Source organism: Herpailurus yagouaroundi, unplaced genomic scaffold (assembly GCF_014898765.1).
Source record: "Herpailurus yagouaroundi ecotype Mexico unplaced genomic scaffold, PumYag 77, whole genome shotgun sequence".
NCBI classification, from domain to species: domain Eukaryota; kingdom Metazoa; phylum Chordata; class Mammalia; order Carnivora; family Felidae; genus Herpailurus; species Herpailurus yagouaroundi.
In genome coordinates this window covers 7,735,768-7,754,713 of record NW_024412388.1, presented here as the reverse complement: position 1 = coordinate 7,754,713, position 18,946 = coordinate 7,735,768, and the positions used below count along the sequence as shown (strand labels likewise).

Here is an 18,946-nt window from a genome sequence, read left to right as displayed (position 1 = left end):
GGGGGGGGGTGGTTTAGTTTTTGAAAGCAGCGTCCTGTTGGGAAAGGTGGTTAGTCTGGTTTCGGGGCGACTGTCTCAAGGTAAAGGAATTTAATTTATTTGGGACAAGGCTGTGTCGGATGATCAAGCTGCTTATTATGGCTAATGAGTATTTTTCACCTGAGAATCCGTGGGATGCGGCGGCTGTTATCAGTTCAAAGTGAGGGGCCCAGGACGCTCTCTCATCCCCCCTTTTCGCTCCCCTCCCCCAGGGGGACACCAGACAAACTACTAAATTTGGATTCTGGGTTTTAGAGGGCCTAGTATGGCGCCTTAGGCTCGGGTTCCAGATAGCATGATGCTGGCCTGGGGCAGTTTATCCTGATATTTTGGAGCTTTTATTGGTTTTAATCTAAGTTTTTCAATATTTTGCTTCTCTTTTCATCTGGGGTTCCAACACGAGCCCAGGGTGAGGTTTACCATAAGCGCCTCAGGCTTTCAGTTCGCCAGGTCTGTTGAAACCACATTTTGACCAGGACCCTCAGATCCCAGCCTGACAAAAGCCACTGTCTTCTTTCTAAATGTTTTTGGAAGAACTCAGTAGTAAACAGGTTGAAAATTCATTGAGGCTGATCTCTGAACCCTTGTGTTTGATTTATAGAAGAATAGGGGGCTGTTGGGCTTGTTATTTGTAAGGGGCCCAAGTTCATGGCATTGCCCCTTGGGACCCATGAGCTGACATTTGACCTCCTGAGGTCAAAGGGGAGTGGGCAGAGAGGGCAGGAGGCAGCAGGGGGGTGGGCAGGGCCGGTGACATGGTGACCGACTTCGGGAAGTGAGTGTGTGTTTGTGGGGAGAGGGTGGCTCAGAGCTTGTGATTGCATCCAGCCAGGTGTGATCTCTGGTAATCAGATGTGGAGGTCCTTGGGACCTCCGGTGCCCAGGAAGGGGGTGACACCCCCTGCTGGGCAAAGTGGTGAAGGTGTCTAAGGCCACTTCTGTCACCCTGCCCCTCCCTGGCCTCCACCCCCACCTTAATCAGTGCCTCCTTCTCCCAGGCCCCACCCCCTTTCTTCAGAAAGAGGGCCCCCACCCAACCCAGCCCAGAAGCAGACCTTACAGATGGGCCTTGGTTGGCACCACCCCCTACCTGGGGCATAGGAGCCTCTGCTTGTGGGCGGGCACAGTGGACCCAAGCATTACTCAGCTGGAAGGCGGGCCTTCCTCCTCTTCCTCCTCCTGACCTGGGTGCCAGCTGGAGCTGGCATCCATCCTCCTGCCCTACACCGACCAGTCCCTTCCAGTCTGCTAGGGGCACAGGGCTCCAAAGTGCCTCTGGAGGGTGTCCCCGACTGGAGAGAGAGCCTCCTGGGCCTGTGGGTGGCAGAACCTCTTGTAGCACCTCTCCTGGGCTTTAGGGAGACTCACTTCTCCCCGCATTCCAGGGACAGCCTCTGGAAACTTGTCCTAGAAGCTAGAAGAGCCACTTAGGTGGACTGGTCCCTCCTGCAGCTGGAGCGAGGCTCTTCGAGCAGGACCCGGGCCTGCCCTCTGGCCACTCAGTGAGGGAAGGTCAGGGTGTCAGAGTTCTGACTGTTTCCTGGAGGAGCAATCTGGTGATACCCTTCCGCCTTTTCTTTGAACTTGGAAGTTTCACTTAATTTCAGAACTTCAGAAGAAAAGCGCTTTTTTCCCTGTTCACAAAAAAAGGGAAGCAGTTGGGAACTCTGAGATCCCCTCTGAGACCATCTTTGGGCTGGCTCCATGCTGGTCTTCCATCGACATCTGGAATGTTCTCCTGGACACAGCCATAGCCAGAGGCCTCGTCGCTGGCCAGGGCTCATTGCTGGTGCTGTGAGGGGCTCCTTCTTGGGGAGAGTGGAGGGCGGACCACGGACAGCTTCCACCAAGGGCTTCTCTGGCACAGTACAAGGCACAGGCCCCAAAGAGTCGCTGGCACCAGGGATCCTATAAGCATTGGGTCATGGGTTAGCATCATCTCCAGCCTGGGACAGGTCCAGGTCCTGAAGCACTCTGGCCATAAGTCATTCAGTGATGGGAGAGCCAAGGCTTCTCAGGAGGGGACAACAGGACCTCAAGATCCTCGGGGACCATGTGGACCCCTATTCCCCCACCATAGTTCAGCCAAGGGCTGGATCAATCTGGACGTCTTTAGCAATAAAAAATGCCGATGTCGTCCTAATTCACCAGGCCCCGAGATGACAGCAAATTTACATTTTTTAATTAAACTAGCAGCCAGTTTTTATGAGAGGGGGTTGGGTTATGCAAATCAAATGGTTGTGTACGGAAGATTAGGAGAGTTTGGGAATAAATTCCACAAATGCTAATAAAAAAAAAAAGGAAAGGGAAAGAGAGGAGGGAGGGAGGAGAGAGAGGAAGAGAGGAGGACATAGTTCCATTAGGCCCTTTTAGAGTGATTTCCCTGGGGGAGGGAGCCGGGCAGGGGAGGGGCGGGTGAGGGAGCTTTCAGACACAGGTAAATCCATCCTGCAGTTGGGAAACTCCCCAGGATTAGGCCCCACTAGGCCTATTGCTAGGCCCCAACAAGACCGGAGGCAGAGGCGAAATGGCTGTGAAGCAGCAGCTGAGCTTTGAGAAGGACCTTGCCCTTGGTCCCCCCGGATCTGGTTGTCACTGCCCCACTTTCCTCAGGGGGGCATGAGAAGAAGAGGAGGGGCCGTCCAGGGCTAGAGCTGTCCGTCAAGATCCAGGCTGGGCTCTCCCAGGTGGAGGGCCAGATAGGCAAGAGAGTGAGTTCAAGGGGATGGCCACGGACTGCACAGAGGGCCAGAGAGGGCTGGCACTGTCCACTTGGCACCGTGGCTGCAGCCATGTTGTCGACGGGGGTCAGTGGGAGGAATCGGGGTTGCTCGCTGAGCCAGACCTGCTTCTTTTTCCCTGGGATAAGGTCTACCGGAACTCCAGGCCGGGGCACCCTGGTATTGTGTACCAACCGCCCCCCCCCCCCCCCACACACACGTGCGACCCACCCACCACCGTTGCATCCTGGCCCTGGCCTCAGCTGTGGAGGAAGCCCAAGCAGGTTGCCCTCGATTTTCCTTCCTCAAGCCTTTACTTGGCCAGATACACCCACTCGACCAGTCTAAGCTGGGGCCAGTCCCTGCAGTCAGGTTGGGCACCGGTTTTGCCAGTCTGCTGCAGGGGGTGGGTACTCCGGTGCCATCTTGGCAGGAAGGAGCCGTCAGAGCCAAGGACAGAATGGGCTGTCTGGGAAGTAGCGAGTTTCCTGGTACCATTCAAACAGAGGCTGGCTGTGACGTTTGCAGGGACTTGAGCATCAGATGACCTTTAAGTCTCTGGCTTTCCAACTCCCAACTTGATTTTACCGGGGAGGTTCGGTCTTGGGGGGCAGGGTTGAATGGACGAGGTGAGAAGCACATCATTTGGGCCTTGTCTTTGGAGGCAGGCGTTTGAGACGGGTGCCTCTGGACCGTGAAGTGGCCCTTGACCCAGCCCTGGTCCGAGCTATCAGACATCAGAACAGATCTCAGGATGAAAGTCCTGGCGTAGCCGTTCTCCTGTAACGGGAGGCAGAGGCAGCAAGGGCCAATCTGGAAGGATCCCTGGAGGGGACTCACCCCAGGCCCTTTTTTCCTGTAGGGACCGGCCAGGAGAACCCATTAACTCTTCTCCCCAAGAAGGGCACCGGGGTCAGTTAGTCAGACCTCCGTGCGGCCTCCCCATTGCCCTGGCGTTCCCCCATCCCCCACGGCCAGGGAATCTGGCTGAGTCGCAGCTTGGGTTTTTATGATGGAAAAATAAAATAAACGGAGGCACCTTTGGAGGGCTGAGCCACGCAGCAGCATCCCCTCATTAAAGCTGCTGCCCCTGGCTCAAGTCCCTGGGCTGGGGATTGGGTGCGGCCCGGGGAGCCTCTGGGCGCCCACTCCTCTGCCTGGACCCCGCCGGGTCAGTGGTGCGCCTGCCTGGCCCGCTGCCATCAGCCTCCTCCGGCCGGCCCACCGTTCTCAGAGGGACCAGGTCGTTTCTCCACCCCCGGGCCCCAAGGCGTGTCCTTTACCACTGCCCATTCTGAGCTGGTTTTTAAACCTTGACCACCCTGGCTGCTGCCACATCTCCTTGTCTCTCTCCTCCTCCTTTTCCTTCTCTTCCTCTTCATCTTTGGGGGCTGGGGAGTGGAAGTTGCTCTGTAGTCATTCCAGCCTGTGGGTCCCCAAGGCAAGCAGCAGCTGTTCCAGGGTAGCTGGGCCAGGATAAGGCAGGGGGAAGAAGGAGCAGGTGGCAGCTTGGTGGTCCAGCACTCACCTCTCTGGCTGCCTGACCGTAGCATAGCATCCTCACACCCCACCGTCATCAGGACGTAGTGTTCCCTGTCTGGAAAGAGACCCCACGTGGGTGATGAGGTCGGAGATTCGGTAAGCGTTTGGGGGAGCGCCCGCTATCGTTGCTGCACAATTGAAGGCCGCCTGGTCCTTCCCTGGTTTCCAGGACCTGCCTGGTGGAGGGGGACAGGTGTGTTCATCTGTCACACGGGGCAAAGGAGCAGAGTGGAGAGCGCAGGGAGCTCTGTGAAAGGGTGGCCTTCGAACTTGATAAAGGATGGGAGGTATTGGGACAGATGCAGACGGATGTTCCCTGCACCCCCCACACCTTCTAGGCTTCCACACGGCCTTTCTGTGTCTTGCCTTGTACTCCTCACCACCGCCCCCAACAGAACTCCTGCTTCCATTGTGCAGCCACAGCCTTCTGCCCTTTCTGTCCAGGCCACCCAGCTCCCTAAAGCAGGCCCTCCTGCCTCCCTTGCCCCCTCCTCCTTGCAGGCCTCATACCCACTTGGTCCTGGAAAGAGATAAGAACCAAGAGGCTGGCGGGAGGCCTGCGTGTCCGTGGATCTGGTCACGCGATTGGCAGTAGTGTGTCCAGGTGGCGCTCAGACTTCCGTACCCTGGTCCCCAGGAGGTCAAGGCCAGGAACCCACTTTCTTCTGCTACTTCTGCTCCTAATGGCAACCATTAGAGTTAGCTCTGTGTTGACGTCTCCCAGCGCTTGGTACAGGGCTGGTCTCGCGCCTTCCCCCTTTTAGGGCTGGTGGAATTGATTGATTGATGTGCCTCTTCGCCAAGTGCCTCCCGGCTTAGTGGGGGCAGCAGGAGGCAGGCAGGAAACGTTGGCCGATTCCCTTGGGAACCTGCGTTTTAGTTCCTTGAGAGCTTTCTACAGCCTGGTTTACAGGAAGGAGTGGGGCTGGGATTAGGAGGTGACATAAAGGGGGCACAGGATAAAGATGGGCATTGCGTGGCTAGATGGGGGCCTGCGTTAGCTACTAGCTGACCTTGGCTTGGGCCCGGGAGGATCTCGGCACACGCAGCCTGCTACCCTGTGGGAGATAAGAGGGCAGTAGCCAGTGGGTGGTCTGGGACTCTCCTGTGCTTCCTCCCCTGCCCGTCTCCATCTGCCCCCAAGCAGACATCATGGCAGCATGTCTGTCCTCTCTGAGTCCTGTTCCCAGTCCCGGGACCCCTGCGACGAGGTGGACCCAGTGCCAGAAAGAGACCTGGGACTTCTGCCCCCCCCGTCATGGCGTTTGGGCTCCTCCTGAGCCGGCTGTGGTTCTTAGAGCTTCCCACAGACTGCCTCTGGGTTCCCCCTGGCTTCTGGCCTCACAGTCTCTGCCGGTGCTGGTGCCGTAGGCTCTGGGCCACTGAGACTCTTCTGAAAGCCAAGAGGACCCTCCCTGTCGCCTTCTGGCCTAAGGCCAGGGCACTGCCTGCAGGAGCAGGGTGGAGGAGGGGGATGGACACATTTTTTGTCTCCAAAGACCAGGGGTTCCCAAAGGAAACCTTCTGGACTTGAGCTTTGGCCTGCATTGGCCTTTTCTTCTAGGGCTTTCTCCATGAACTCGGGACCCCTGGGAGGGAACATGCTGAGGAGATGCAGTATGTGGGGGCTCCACCACGTCACCGTCAACCAGAAGTACATCTTCTCCCTGGCTCAGATCGTCCCCTCGCTGTAGACCAGGGCCTGCCTCCCTGCCACCCCCTTAGGCCAGGAGCCCCAGGCCGCAGCAAGCCAGGTGGGCTGCCTTGGGGAGGGACTGGCCAGGTGCCACACCACCCAGCAGGGGGCGCCGCGGCGTATCTGCCCCAGTTCTAGGGATAGAGCTTCCCCATCCTCGTCCAAGGGTCTGGTCCAAGCCTTCTGGCCCGGGAGGGGCGGGGGGAGGGGTTCCCCTCCCCCCACCCCCAGAGGTTCCTCGGCGGAGTTTGTTTTGCCAGGGTGACCTGTTTAATCATCTCATTTTCTGGTGGCCGTTTATTCCTCGTTTCCACGGTTACGGCCCCATTAAGGGGAGAAGCAATAAGGCAGCGAGTCAAACAGGTAATAAAAACATTAAAGCCCATGTGCACTGAGGGAGGGCGGGTGGGTGGGAAGGGGGCTCAGTGAGGTGAGACGGCCGGGGAGAAGCAGAGGTAAGAGGCCACCGAGCGGGCTCCTGGCCGGAGGGAGCAGAGCACCGCTCCGCGTGCCCCTGCTCCTGGGCCGCACCCTTTGGGGGCCAAGACCCAGTACTAGCTTCGAACCATCCCCAGCCCTCGGTGCCCTGGCAACAGGCTGTATGTTGGGAAGTAAAACAGGAAGGAGAGCCGTGAGAGTTGACAAAAGCCTCCCCCAGGACTCTTCCCGGCTGGTCGTGCCGTCTGGTCCGGTCGCAGGCCTCACCTCACTCACCCTCATGTGGTGGGGGCGGGGGATGATTTCTGACATTGTTTTGAGCTCTAGAACTTTTTTTCTGCCAACTTTATCAGAAAGCATATTTGTGGTGAGTGCCGCTAACAGGGCCGGTCTGGTGAGTAAATACTCCTGGCGTGGACAGCCCTGTGACCTTGAGAAGGAAGCGCACAGCAGGGGGGCCAAGGGCGCGTAGGGAAAGGAGACCAGGTAGCCCCTGGGCTGTTGGGGGGACCTCCTAGGAAGGGCCGAGGGGGCCGGAGGGTTTGGGTCTGTGCCTGGCGGGCTCTTCCCGGCAGCGTGGTCTGTCTCAAGCTAGAGTGACACTTGGCACGGGCTGGGGCGTGCGGCTTTCCTGCTGGGGTCTGGGCCACGAGCCCTCGGTGTTGCACTCACAGAGGAGTTTCTGCCAGGTTCTCCCGTGGGCTCCGTAGAGACGCTGCCCTCCCTTCCCTTCGGAGATGGAAGCTGAAAGGAAAGTCAGCCCCTTGCCAACCCCGTCTGAGCCCAGGGGCACGTGCCTCCTTCCCTAGGGGCCTCCTGAGTGTCCACAGCCCCTCGGCGTGGCCCTCAAGATGGGCAAGCGAGCGACGGTCAGTGGGGCTGACCGAGAGGGGAGAGGGAGAGACTGAGTCCTCCTTGGCCAGGCAGAGCAGGGCTCTGGCAGGAGTTGGCGGTACTAAGCAAGCGTGAGCCAGCCTCTGCTGCCCAGGAGCCTCGGGTCAGTGGCTCAGAGAGAAGAGCAGAGGTCCGTTTTGGGGCACCTCTGGGTGAGGAGCCCCTACTTCCTCCCCCCCTCCCCTCCCTGCTGCCAGTGCTCTGATCCTTTGCAAACCCACCAAGGTCTGTGTCTCCAATTATTAAATTTCAAAGTTGATTTCTGACTAGAGAGGGAGAGAGAGAGGAAGGTCTGGGAAATGGGGGAAACCCTCTGGCTGGGAAGCGTGTCTTGGGAACGGACCTAGATGAGTTAATATTCCGATCAAACAATTAAAAATAGAAAATGCTCCCGTGGCACCAGCTGCTGGGGCTTTTCAGCAACTGTCACCAGTAGGTTCACGGGGCAGGTGGTGCTGGAAAGGCGTTTTTCCATCAACGGCAAATATCCGAGATTACAGCGTGCCCCCCACTTCCCTCCCAGGACCCAGGACAGGTGTCTAGGGGCTCCCGGCTCCCCCTGAACTCCCCGCGGGGGCCTGGAGCCAGGGGTCTGTGCAGCTTCAGGGCGGCCCTTCTCCGCTCCAGGGCCCGGCCACAGCGGTGAAGTCATCGCCAGATGCCTTGTTAATTGCTTTAAGAATCTAACTTAAAATAAGATGAAAACTTATATTCCTGGGTGAGGAGTAATTTCCCATCGAATAGTAAATTAATGGAAGGGTTATACCAGGGGGCCTGGCTGGGAGGCCATGCTCATCTGATAAATCCAGGTGGCTTGGGCAAAACAGGTCTAGACCAGTGGCTCCCCTAAGCCTCAGGCCAGGCCCCGCTCCCTGGCTCCTCGGGGGCTCCACTGTGGCCTGCTGAGTTGAGAGGACGTGTTCCATGTGTGCTCAAGGTCCCTGTCAGAGACGGGGACCAGCTTTTCAAGACCCCCAGGTAGGAGAGGCTCAAGCATGAGATGCCCCCAGGCATGAGAAGGTCCTGGGTGGCCTGGCCGCCCAGGTGGTAGAGCACGTCTCTTGACGCCCAAGGAAACAGTTTCAGAAGCACTTTCCATCGGTCACACCGTGTAGTCACCAGCATGGTGACCAGCTGCCCCAGTCCGCCCAGGACTGGAGAGATCCACGTCCCGTGAACGCCTCAGTTCTGGAGGCAGGTGGATGGACTGATTGACACGGCCCCTCCCTTGGGGTCCGGGAGAGCCCACACACCTCGCGAACTAGAATAGTCTCTGTCCAGGATGGGTGACTGACAGCTGGCTTCGCCTCAAACGCCCAGCTCCGTGGGCTGCTGCTTTCAGCTGGGTGCGCGGAACCCGGCTGGGCGTGACGCACCCCTCCCCAGGCACGGCGGGGAAACCACTGCTGGACAGAGGAAAGGACTTGAACCTGTGCACCCCCCTCCACGCCCCACCCATTCAGCACTGAGCCCTTGCTCCCATGGTGAGGATGCGGCTCAACGGGCAGCATGATCAGAGCGCCCGTGAGTTTATCGAGTACCTTCCTTCTGAGACATTCAGAGCACGCCACATTTAGGGTCCCATTTCTCCTGTCGGTTCCCTGGGAGGAACACAGGGAGTTGCCCTGTTTAACAGGTGGGGAGACAGGAGGCCCAGAGACGCTGACGGGTGTGTGCCCATACGCAAGGAGCAGGACTGCCTCCCACGGAGAAGAGGGACTCTCTGGAGAACCATTCCAGTGGCAGCCCAGTCCTGGATGTTTACTGTGCTGCCTGACCCACAGCCCCAGACGTCTCTGGGCCCCACCTGTATCCCACCTGTAACACGTGGACACATCCCGGGGCCTTCCCTGCAAAATAAAATGCGCTCATTATAACAGTTGTATTTTGAGCTTTTTGGAGGAAGCCTCCCCAGGAGGCATTCATTCTTGCCCATCCCCTAAGAAAGGGGTCTTCCCATCTGTTTGCAGCCATGGGTTGAAGGGCACTTGGAAAACATTCTGACTTGTCTCTTTGGTGAAATGGAAATGAGCAGACTGGACACAGGGCCCTTCAGGAAGAGAGTCGAAATGAATGGGCATTCTCCTAGGAGACAGGTTGGCAGATGTGCGACTGTCGGACGTGTTTCTGTGTAAGCATAGACTTTGCTGGAGGGGAAGATCGGGACGTGGCCCCTGGTTCACCGGGAGACTTGCTTCGAGAAGTAATGGGGCCTCCTTGGAAACTATACAGGATAAACTTGCTGCTTTACAGACAGCTGTGCCTGCGTGGGGTTTGAGCCTGGGGACCGTACTGAGTGCGGCAGGTGTAGTCCTAGAGAGGACCCAGCCAGCTCCTTTCTTGGCGTTGACCACGCTGCTTTGAGAGGTAGGGAGCCGTCAGGTGTTCTTGGGAACACTGGGGCCACTCGAGTGGCCTCCTTCCACCCTCCCACCACACACCTACCCCCACCCCAGAGGAAGGAATTATGGGGCAGTAGGACTGAGAATTCCTAGTCTAAACAACTCAGGAAAGCATGCTCCGAGAGTGAGCCAAGCCGGAACCCCAGATGGTGTGATCCTGGGTTGTAACTACAAGGACAGTGGCTGTGAATGTTCCATGTTACGTGGCAGTTGCTGTTCAAGCAGACAGACTGGTAAACTCTAGACTGCAGGGATCTGAGCAGGCTCGCCTCTGTTCATCTTCTCTCACCCCCAGGGTAGGGGAGTGAGGGTGGTTTAGAGCAGACAGACAGACAGCCCTAGAAAGGCAGGTGGAAGGAGCAGGAGATAAGTAGGCAGCTGGGAGCGCCCTGCCCTGGCCCCGGCCAGAGGGCGTGGCCCCTTGCTTGGACCCCATGAGCCCCTTTCCCTGGCCTGCCTGATAGGAAGGGTCATTTGGGGGCTCCTGGGAGGCGAATGGGGCTCTTCCCTGGAGACCCCAAGGCAGGGCCAAGAGCCCGGAGAAGGAGACGGGGATGTTTTCTGTTTCTGGGTCCCTTGGGGGCCCAGGGGCAGATTGAGACAGGCTCCTTGCAGGGAAGGTGTTAACAAACAGCAGGTGATTAAACATGACAAGCGGTGACATTTCTGTGCAGGGTTCTCAGAGTCCCGGCAATGCCAAGAATGAAGCTATAAACCCTGACATTTTGTGTTATGCACTGAGAGGTTTTTAATAGACCTCCCTCCCTCTTCCCCAGTCAACTTCTCCTTCCCTCTTCCCCCCCCCCCCCCCCCCCCGTTGCAGCCACTGCCCCCACGGACACCTCCTGCCTGCCCGGTGCAGCCTGGCCCTGGGATCCTTGCTGGGCCCTCGGGTTCCTGCATCTCTGCAGGCCTCTGACCTCTCTCTCCCTCGAGGACCTTAGCAGCGCCAGGTCTCCCAGATCCCCCGCTGCCCTCCACAGCCTCTCCCTTCGCTTTGATCTCTCCCCCCCTCAGCCTTCACTCCCTTCTCCTTTTTTTGGGCCCTGATCTCACAGCCTCACCCTTTGCTGCGGCTGTCCCAGTTGTTTGCAATGGCAGGTGGCTGTCCCTGTGCCCTCTTTGTGTTAATAACGTTTTCAGACAGACTTGATAGGGGGTGTAGGGAGGTGGTAGGGCTTGGGATGGGATTTTTTCCCCCCCATCTTTTTTCAATTTCCTTTTCTCCTTTTTGGGACAGAGACAGGAGGTGGAGGGAGAGAAGTGCACCACAATACAAACAGTTGCTGGGTTTATTCTGAAAGGGCCTGGCCAGCAACAGTTGTTCCTCTCCCAGAGAAATGTTGGGACAACTGGGGCCTCTTTTGTTCTCGAGGCAGAGCCCTGCGAAGGGCATTTGGAGGTGAGCCTGAGGCTCAAGAGGGTCAGAGACCCAAGAGCTCCTGCCTCAGTCCCACCCAAGGGAGGAGAGGTTCCTAGAGCTCCACAGGGCTGGCTTGGTACGAAAGTCAGGCACCCCCCCCCGCCCCACACCCCGATCCCAGCTCTTCCCCTGATGAACTTGAGAAGCACTTAGTTTTCTGTATCCATTCAGTAAATATTTATTTGGGTCAGGCGCTCTGCTAAAACAGTAGTCCCATCCTACGGGTCCTGCAGTCTAGGGAGACAGAAGGGTAATTAAACAAGTTATTACAGAAGTGCTACGGCATGGAGCAGGGCGTCATGAGAGGACGAGGAAGGGACCCTACAGAGCGTGGTGATCTCGGAGGGCTTCCAGGAGGAATGAAATTTCTCCTGGGACCTCCGAAGTTTGCGTGGGGTCAGGGTGGGGCAGCCGGGCCCTGGGTCGAAGGAGGTGGGTGCTTCCCTATCACACAGGCACTGGCTGGCAGGTTGGTGGGGAGCTGTGCCGGCCCCAGGGCTGTGCTCCTTCGAGCCCTGGGTAACTGGCCCAGAACTCACTCTTCCAGCCTCCCTTCTACCAGTTCCACCCGTCTGTGCCAGGCCTGGTGCTTGGGGGCAGAGCAGGAACCCAGCTCAGCCCTGTCCCTGTGGGAGGGAGAGCAGCCAGGAAGTCAGCAGGTGCCACTGAGGACAGGCCTCTCTGATCATTCCTGCCTCCTAGGCACCTCTGCTGATGACTCACTGACGAGGGGGCAGGAGGGAAGAGGCAGACCTGTGTGGCAGGCAGCCCTGCAGTCGGAGTCGGAGCCCCGGGGAGCCCAGCTGGGACGGTGGCATGTCTGTGTGTCTGCTTACTACCCCTCTTTACCTCCTGCACCTGCTGGCCTCCCAGGCACAGCCGGGGCCTGGGCTCCAGGAAGCCCTCCTGGAGCTCACAGCTGGCCTCCCTCCTGTGCCTCCAGGGGTGTGTGGAAGGCCCCAGTGCTGCTGTGCCTTCCCCATCAGACTTGGAGCCCTCTGACACCCGAAACCATCCTCCCTGAGTCCCTGACCCTGGGAAATACACGCCTATAGGTGTCTGGGATATATTTGAGAAACTCACCTGGACCCCGGAAGAAGAGGACTTGGGCTGACCCTTAGCGCAAGACCAGTGAGGAGCCTGTAGACAGACCAGTGGGCCCCTGGCGTCCCAGAGGCCAGGCTCTGGAGGTCCAGGTTCGGCTGCCCCACCTGACCACAGTGGCCTGACACCCTGGAGTCGTGCAGCCACAGCAGCGGGACAGCCCTAAGGCCCGCTGCCTACGAGAGCCTCAGCAAGCCTTCAGAGCTCTTCCTTCCCCACCTGGCTCTGCCTTTGCCCAGAAGTCAGACCCGGGACATCCCGCCTCCATACCCGTTCCCTGAGGAAGACCAGCTTAGCTTCCTGCCCCATTAAAGGGTCCAGGGCAGATTTCAGCCATAACTCCCCTTCCCCACCCGTCCTGATCTTGCCTTTCTGCCAGATTCGCCCTGGGTCCCTTAATGGTACCCTATATCATCCACTCGTCAGAGTCCAGCCAAGACCCCAGGAAGGACCCGGAGGCTCAGCCACCCTGGGCCCTTGGCAGCTGAGAGGGAGGAAGCAGGCAGAAATAAATGGGAGGGGAGGGGAGTCCCAGAGTCAGGACTTGGCCCCCTGCCCCTGTAGATCCGGAGCCAGGTTTTACCGTAATCCCTACATCCTGTTGCAGATCCTTAATCAGCTGGAGCCCAGGTCGGGCTGGACCCCGTGGTGACACTCAGGGCTGTAGCTCGGAAAACCTGAAGTGGAGCTTCCGGAGTTGGGGCTGGGGGCCGTGAGGAGGAGGCAGGTGGAAGGGAGGAGGAGAGCGCCGCCGGTGCAGGCACAGGATGTGGACAGAGCCCAGACCCGCCACCCACCCTCGCCCTGCTGGGGGCGGAGGAGCAGCTGTTGCGGGCTGGGGACCGGGGACGAGAGAGGGCCAGGAGGGGCCCGTGCGGAGGCCCCCTGGAGAACACCAGAGTGTGTGGGGGCTGCTGCACTGCCTTTTAGCACCACTGAGACAGCTGGCCCTCGAGTGGCTCAGACAGGGAGCAAGGACCCCGGCCCGGAAACGGCGGACAGGGGACGCTGGGTGATGTCGGTTCCAGGGGTCTACACTGACCAGGGCCTGCGTGCGAGCCTGGAAGGGCTCCTGCCCTGCCAGGAGCTCTGCTTTCTGAGGAGGCCTGAGGCCGAGGACCCAGAACTGGCTGCTCTGGGCTTGGGCAGCCAGGAGACTAGGCTCCCCAGGGGAGCAGCAGGGGCCCCTTAGCCGGAAAGCAGGGTCCCAGGATCTGCCATTCCTTCAGCCAGGAGCAAGCCCGCCCTGGTTGTCCAGCCCAGCTCCACAGGCCCTGGCCGAGTTGGGGGGAAAAGTTGGAAGGTGGGGGGGAGTGTACCCTCCTGGACCTCAACGCCATCCCCCCTCCAGGAGCAGCGGTGGAACAGAGTGGGGGTGGGGAGGCACAGGCCAGAGACAGCCACGGAGCGCAGGCCAGGAGTGGGCTGGCTGGCAGCGGGCGGGCAGACGGGCGTCTGTCCTGCCAGGGGCCCAGGCTGGCTACGCAGACAGCCTCTTTTCTGTATGGAAATGAAGAATTTAGGCTAATGGAGCTCAACCATCTCTAATTTTGCGATGGCAGGAGGATTTTGATTGAAAGTAATTAAGCAAGCTAGCTGTAAAATTAATTAAAGCAAAAGGGGGGGATTTTTTATTGGATTGGATAGCGATATAGCGTCTGTCAGGCGGGGGACGGATGGGGGTGACCTGAATCCTCTGCCCTCCCCCCTCCCACTCGGGACGTTTATGTCACTTTAATCTCCTTACAGCGGCTGCTGTGCATTTGTTTGAAATAATCAAGGAAATATGGTCAGAAATTGTCAGCTTTCAGATCTAATTTACCTGACGGCCCCTGCGCGAGCCGGCGCGGCCCAGGGAGCGAGCGTGCGTGAGCGGGCGGGGGAGCCTGAGTGGGCACAGAGGACACCAGGCTCTCCAGCCCCCTCTCCAGCCCCCATCCCCCTCCCGGGGCAAGGGGAGGCGCTTCCCAGGCCTGTGGGCACCTCCCAGGGACAGGCCCCCACCCCACCCACCTGCCGCCTCCCCCTCGAGCTGTAACCAGCTTTGGGTTTAGGGCTATAGGATCAGGGAGGTGACGGTAATTCCTTACTCCAGATGGCTGACAACTGCTAAACCCCTCCACCAGGGCCACAGTTTTAAAAATACTCCTAAATTAGTCCCCTCGTGTCGTTGGCGGCCTTAGCAAGGGGATTGTGGAGATGGGCCGGCTATGGGGTGGGGGTAGGGGTGGCAGTGTCAGCCGTGGCACCTCTCTGCCACCTGCTGCCGTCCCCACCCTCTCTCCTGGAGGTTCCTCTCTCCCAGGCCCGTCCTCTAATCCCTCTGCTTCCCCTTCACAGCACAACTCCTAAGTTCTCTGCAAGAGGAAGGCCCCCTCCCTCCAATACACCTGCTCTCCCCGCCCCCACCACCCCCATGCACCCAGGCATGCTCTCCCTCACCTGGTCACCCACCCACATGTTCTGCCCCTTTCCAGTGGGTGAGCCAGGCCACAGAGAGCCAGACTCTCCTTTTGCTTCCCTTAGAGAGCGGAGAGCCTGGATTCCAGGCCCTGCGCCCTGGAGGTGCTGGTTCAGAGCCACTTGGGGTCCTTGCCCAGGTGGGCCGGTGTGGGGTTGAAGCTTTTCCAGCAGCGAACCCTTGTGGTGTTTGGGGCCATTGGGCCCTGGAGCATCCCCCTGGCATGTACAAAGTTCCCCCCTTTAAAGCACAGATGTGTAGCAGTTTGATCTGCTGGCCATGAGAGGGCCGGGATGGGGAGTTGGGGCTCTGGATTTGTCTGGTCCTGACAAGTTAGTGACCGGGGCTTCTGACCAGCCTCTCAACCTCTTGGGCCCCACTTCCCTTCCAGTTCTAAAGTTCTGTGCAAATCTAGGACAGCCTGTGCTCTGATAGCTCCCACCCTCCCGAGCTCCTTATGCAGCCAGAGCTCCTCACCATGCCCCTGGGACAGGGGGGAAGGTGGAGGGTTCTAGAAACAGGGCAGATGAGGATGAACAGACTGCTCCTGGTTTGCCCATGTTAGAATGCACCTGTTAAAAGCCCTCTACCTGCCCTCCTTCTGCCAGTCCTTATCCTAACCCAGAGCGTATCTCCCTTCTCCCGCCCCAGCTTTGGCGCTGGGTGCCTCAGGGGGCCTCCTCCAGCAGCAAGGGGGGTTAAGCCCCTGGCTTCCTCCCAGGCTGGCTCCCGAGCAGAGCAGCTGGGGGGGGGGGGTGGGTGGGAAGCATCACCTGCTCCCCCCTTCTTGAGCTCCCTCTGCCTGACCCTCCACTCTCCTGTAGCCATGAGTCACTCATCTTGGGGCAAGGAGGTGGAGCCCCAAAGAACTCTGCCCAGGAAAGAGGGGGAGGAGAGCTGCTGGCTCTTCTCCACGTCTTCAGGGCAAAGTTCTCCGCGCCCAGAGCCCAGGCGGCACTGAGGTCACTTGGGCCCAGCACTCTCCTGGCTGTGCCTGCAGGAACTTGGTGAGAGGCAGGGGCATGGCTAGGCACCACGGGGGCCAGCCAGAGCCAGACTCCCTGCCCTTCATGCCTGCCAGCTGCCCAGGAACCAGATCCCAGGAGACACAGGGCTAGAGGGAGTGTCTGGCCCCGGCCCAGCACCTCACCTCCACGTGTGGCTCGCAGCTGCTCACGTCAGCCCCTGCAGCTGTGATGTGGAGGAACCAGCCTGGGAGCCCGTGCCAGGGACCCAGCGGGGCTGCTCTCCCTGGGCGGGGGGCTGCTTTCTGGGCTTGATGCCGGTCCAGGCTGCGGGGGCAGGCACCCAGGTGGATCCCCAGGCAGGCCTGGGCAGGTTGGTGCACCGCGCGAGGCACAGGGAGGTGGAGAAGGCCGAGAGCAGGCTGAAGGGTGCTCTTACGGTCCTCGTGGTGTCCCCACGTCGGCCCTTTGCTCTGACCTAGTGGGAAGAACATGCACTGGGGATGCTGTACCCAAAACCACTTTTGGGAGTGAATCCTATGTAGTGGCTTCTCCTTGAGGGACAGGCACAGGCAATGGGCAGGCGGGGGCAGCAAGACTGGCCAAGGGCTTGAGATTGTAAGGTCAGAGAGAGAGAGGGAGCCTCTCTGGAGGGAGCCTGGGACAGCCCAGCCAGGGAGTCTGGGAGAGGGAAGAAGCAAGGGCATTTGGGGGCTGGTAAGTCCAAGGCCAGCCCAGCAGTACCTGGTGACCATCACCTGGCTGGTATGCGATAACACACGTGCATTGTGGCTTCCAAGGGTTCCCACCAGCGCTTCCTCGTCTGGCCCCCAAGGCTTTAGGAGAAAGCAGAGCATGCTGGCCGCATCCGGGTGGAGCCTCCCCTCTTCCCGGGGCTTCTCCCCTGCTGTCTGCCATCCCCTACAGCTGGGTGTCTGAGCCTCTAGGCGGAGCTTGTACGGGGAGAACCAGAGAGGGTGAAAGATGCCTGGCCTGGCCTTGGACCAGCCCTCCAGGCCCAGATGCCTGAGGCCCTTTGTGAGTGAGGACTCCAACCAGTGGGGGCCCACGCTGACCTAGGTAGCCCCATGCTTCCTCCCTTCAGGTGGGGCCCAGCATGAGTCGGGCCAGCTCATCTCCCCTTCCCAGAGGGCAGAGAGGAAGTTCTTTTCCCGGAGGCCTTGCTCCTGCTTAGTAGTGGCCAGTAGCTTCAGGAGAGTTCTCAGGGGTGTGTGGTTCCCCCGGCCACGGGAGCAGGGAGAGGTACCTGCCCAACTGGGAGAGAAGCCCAAGTGGCTGGGGTCCAGCCCCAGGAATCATTAACGGCAGGGTCTGGCGATGCCCATGCCCCTCCCCCAGCCAGGTCCATGCTGGAGTTGGCTGAATGTGACCGAGGCACCGGGCTCCCGGAAGTGCCTGGGGCAAGCTGGGCTCTGGCCTGGCGAAGCCTCAGCAGCCCGGCTGGGCGGTTTCCTGCCAGCATCAGGCCTTCTCTCCTGCTCATAGGGAACCCCCCCCCACCCCGCCCCGCCTCTCCAGATCCTGGTGGGGCTAGTGGCCCCGCACAAACCCGAATAAGCCCCCTGGGCCCCTCTTCCCCTCTCTCCGGTCTGCCTTTGCTTCCTTACCCATTAGGCCCAAAGCCTCCCTGGCCCCGTCCCGGCCCCGTCCTCCGTCCCCCCTGGCTCCACAGTCACATTTTGCTGCCAGCACAGGGCACTGAAAATCTGCTGGCACTGCCGAAAACCCTGTGTGCGCTATGACTCCCCAAACATCCCTTTATTTTTATTGTTCTGTTAATTACTGTTTAAACTTTAATAAGTCACTTCGTCAGGAGGGGGGACCTGCCGTGAGCTTTTCTGTGCAAACACGGGCCCGGGAGTGACTCGGGTGTAATATAACCCTTTATGCGATGTGGGAATGTTTAGATTGTAACAGAAACTTGTTATTTTAATGACAGTTTGGAGGGGGGGGGATCTGAACACAGAAGAGGAAGAGGGTGGGCTCCCCTTGGGTCCCCACTGAGGGCTGGGGCGGCCTGGCCGTGGCGGGCGTGCTCCCTGGCTGCTGCCACCAAGGATGTGAAGGAGCCCTTCCTGGGCTGCCGGAGGGTCAGGCTCACCCAGAGGGAGGGAAGTCTCCCAAGAGATGCTCTGAGACTTGAGGGCAGGAGGGTATGGGGCCCTCAGCAGCCTAGACGGCCGAGGGCCCAAGGAGAGAGCTGGGCTCTTTGGGGGGGGGGGGGGGGAAGCAGGACGACCCAGAGTTCCCAGGTCTCGGGGAGGCTGGGCTTTCTGCCCTGCCCACGCCAGCCCCGGGCCAGGGAGGAAGCAGCCTTTCCACCTCCTAAGGCAGGACCCTGCCCGCGGTCACCATCCAGTAGAAGGGCAGGCTCCACATGCCAGACATGTCACTCGATGCCATGCTGGAAGCCCTGTTTCAGATGAGGACACTGAGGCCCAGGGCAGAGACCTAACTTTCTTAAAATTGGGGGGCCAAGTTTCTGATGTCGACTTGTCTGATTTGGAAGCTGCCAAAGTCCTGGTTGCCCGAGCATGGTATGGAGGGCCAGGCGCGGCGCTGCAGGGTATCCCTTGGGCAGGGCTCACCCCTCGGTCCCTACCCGGGGGGCGCCCCCCCCCCCCCGCATCAGGATGAGAGGGGCTGCAAGGTGAAGAGAACTTAGAAGTACAGTTGTCCCCAAGTCTGGGCATAGGCCACTTGGCCTCTTCTTCACAAGGCCTGGCTCCGTCTTGGGGAGTTGGGGCTTGGGCCCAGGGTAGGGGTGATGGTAGCCAGGCCGCCCCCTCTCACTCCAGTGCCCCCCATTCCCTATACCCAGAGGCACTCCTGCCCCAGACCGGCTTCCGGAGCAGGTGACACCTGGACAGGGGGCCTTTCTCCAGCACCTGGGCCTGAGGGTATCTGGGCCGGGTTTCCTACACTGTCTTCACTCCATCCCTCCATCTGTCCATCAGAGCTGAGCTTCTGCTCTGTGCCCGCACTGGGTGGCAGAAAGGCACGAGCCCTGTGCTTGCCCTCCAGGGCCCATGCCTAGTGGGGCTAGAGAAGCAGTGTGGGGAGAGAGCACGATAAGGGGGACTGTCCCCTGGCCTGCCCGGGTGCTCCCAGCTAGCCAAGGCGGAGACTCTTGGCTCCCTCTGCTCTCTCCCCTCCCTTGGAGGGCTGCCCGCCCCCCACAAGGGCCCCTCCCCCTGACCTCCTGCGGGCAGGGCCAGAGGTTCAGGGCCCGGGCTCCCCT

General features: G+C 59.6%; 1 protein-coding gene and 1 long non-coding RNA gene across 2 annotated transcripts in view; one reads left to right on the top strand and one right to left on the bottom strand.

The window, feature by feature from the left end:
- The window catches only part of CASZ1 (castor zinc finger 1), a 62,668-nt gene that overhangs the window by 8,012 nt on the left and 35,710 nt on the right, over window positions 1–18,946 (top strand). The window lies entirely within an intron of this gene.
- Window positions 11,308–12,315, bottom strand: LOC121020981 (uncharacterized). Its single transcript, XR_005786387.1, has 2 exons — window positions 12,238–12,315; window positions 11,308–11,780 (listed from the first exon to the last, which is right to left on the bottom strand). It is a non-coding gene; the product is annotated as an uncharacterized LOC121020981 (long non-coding RNA).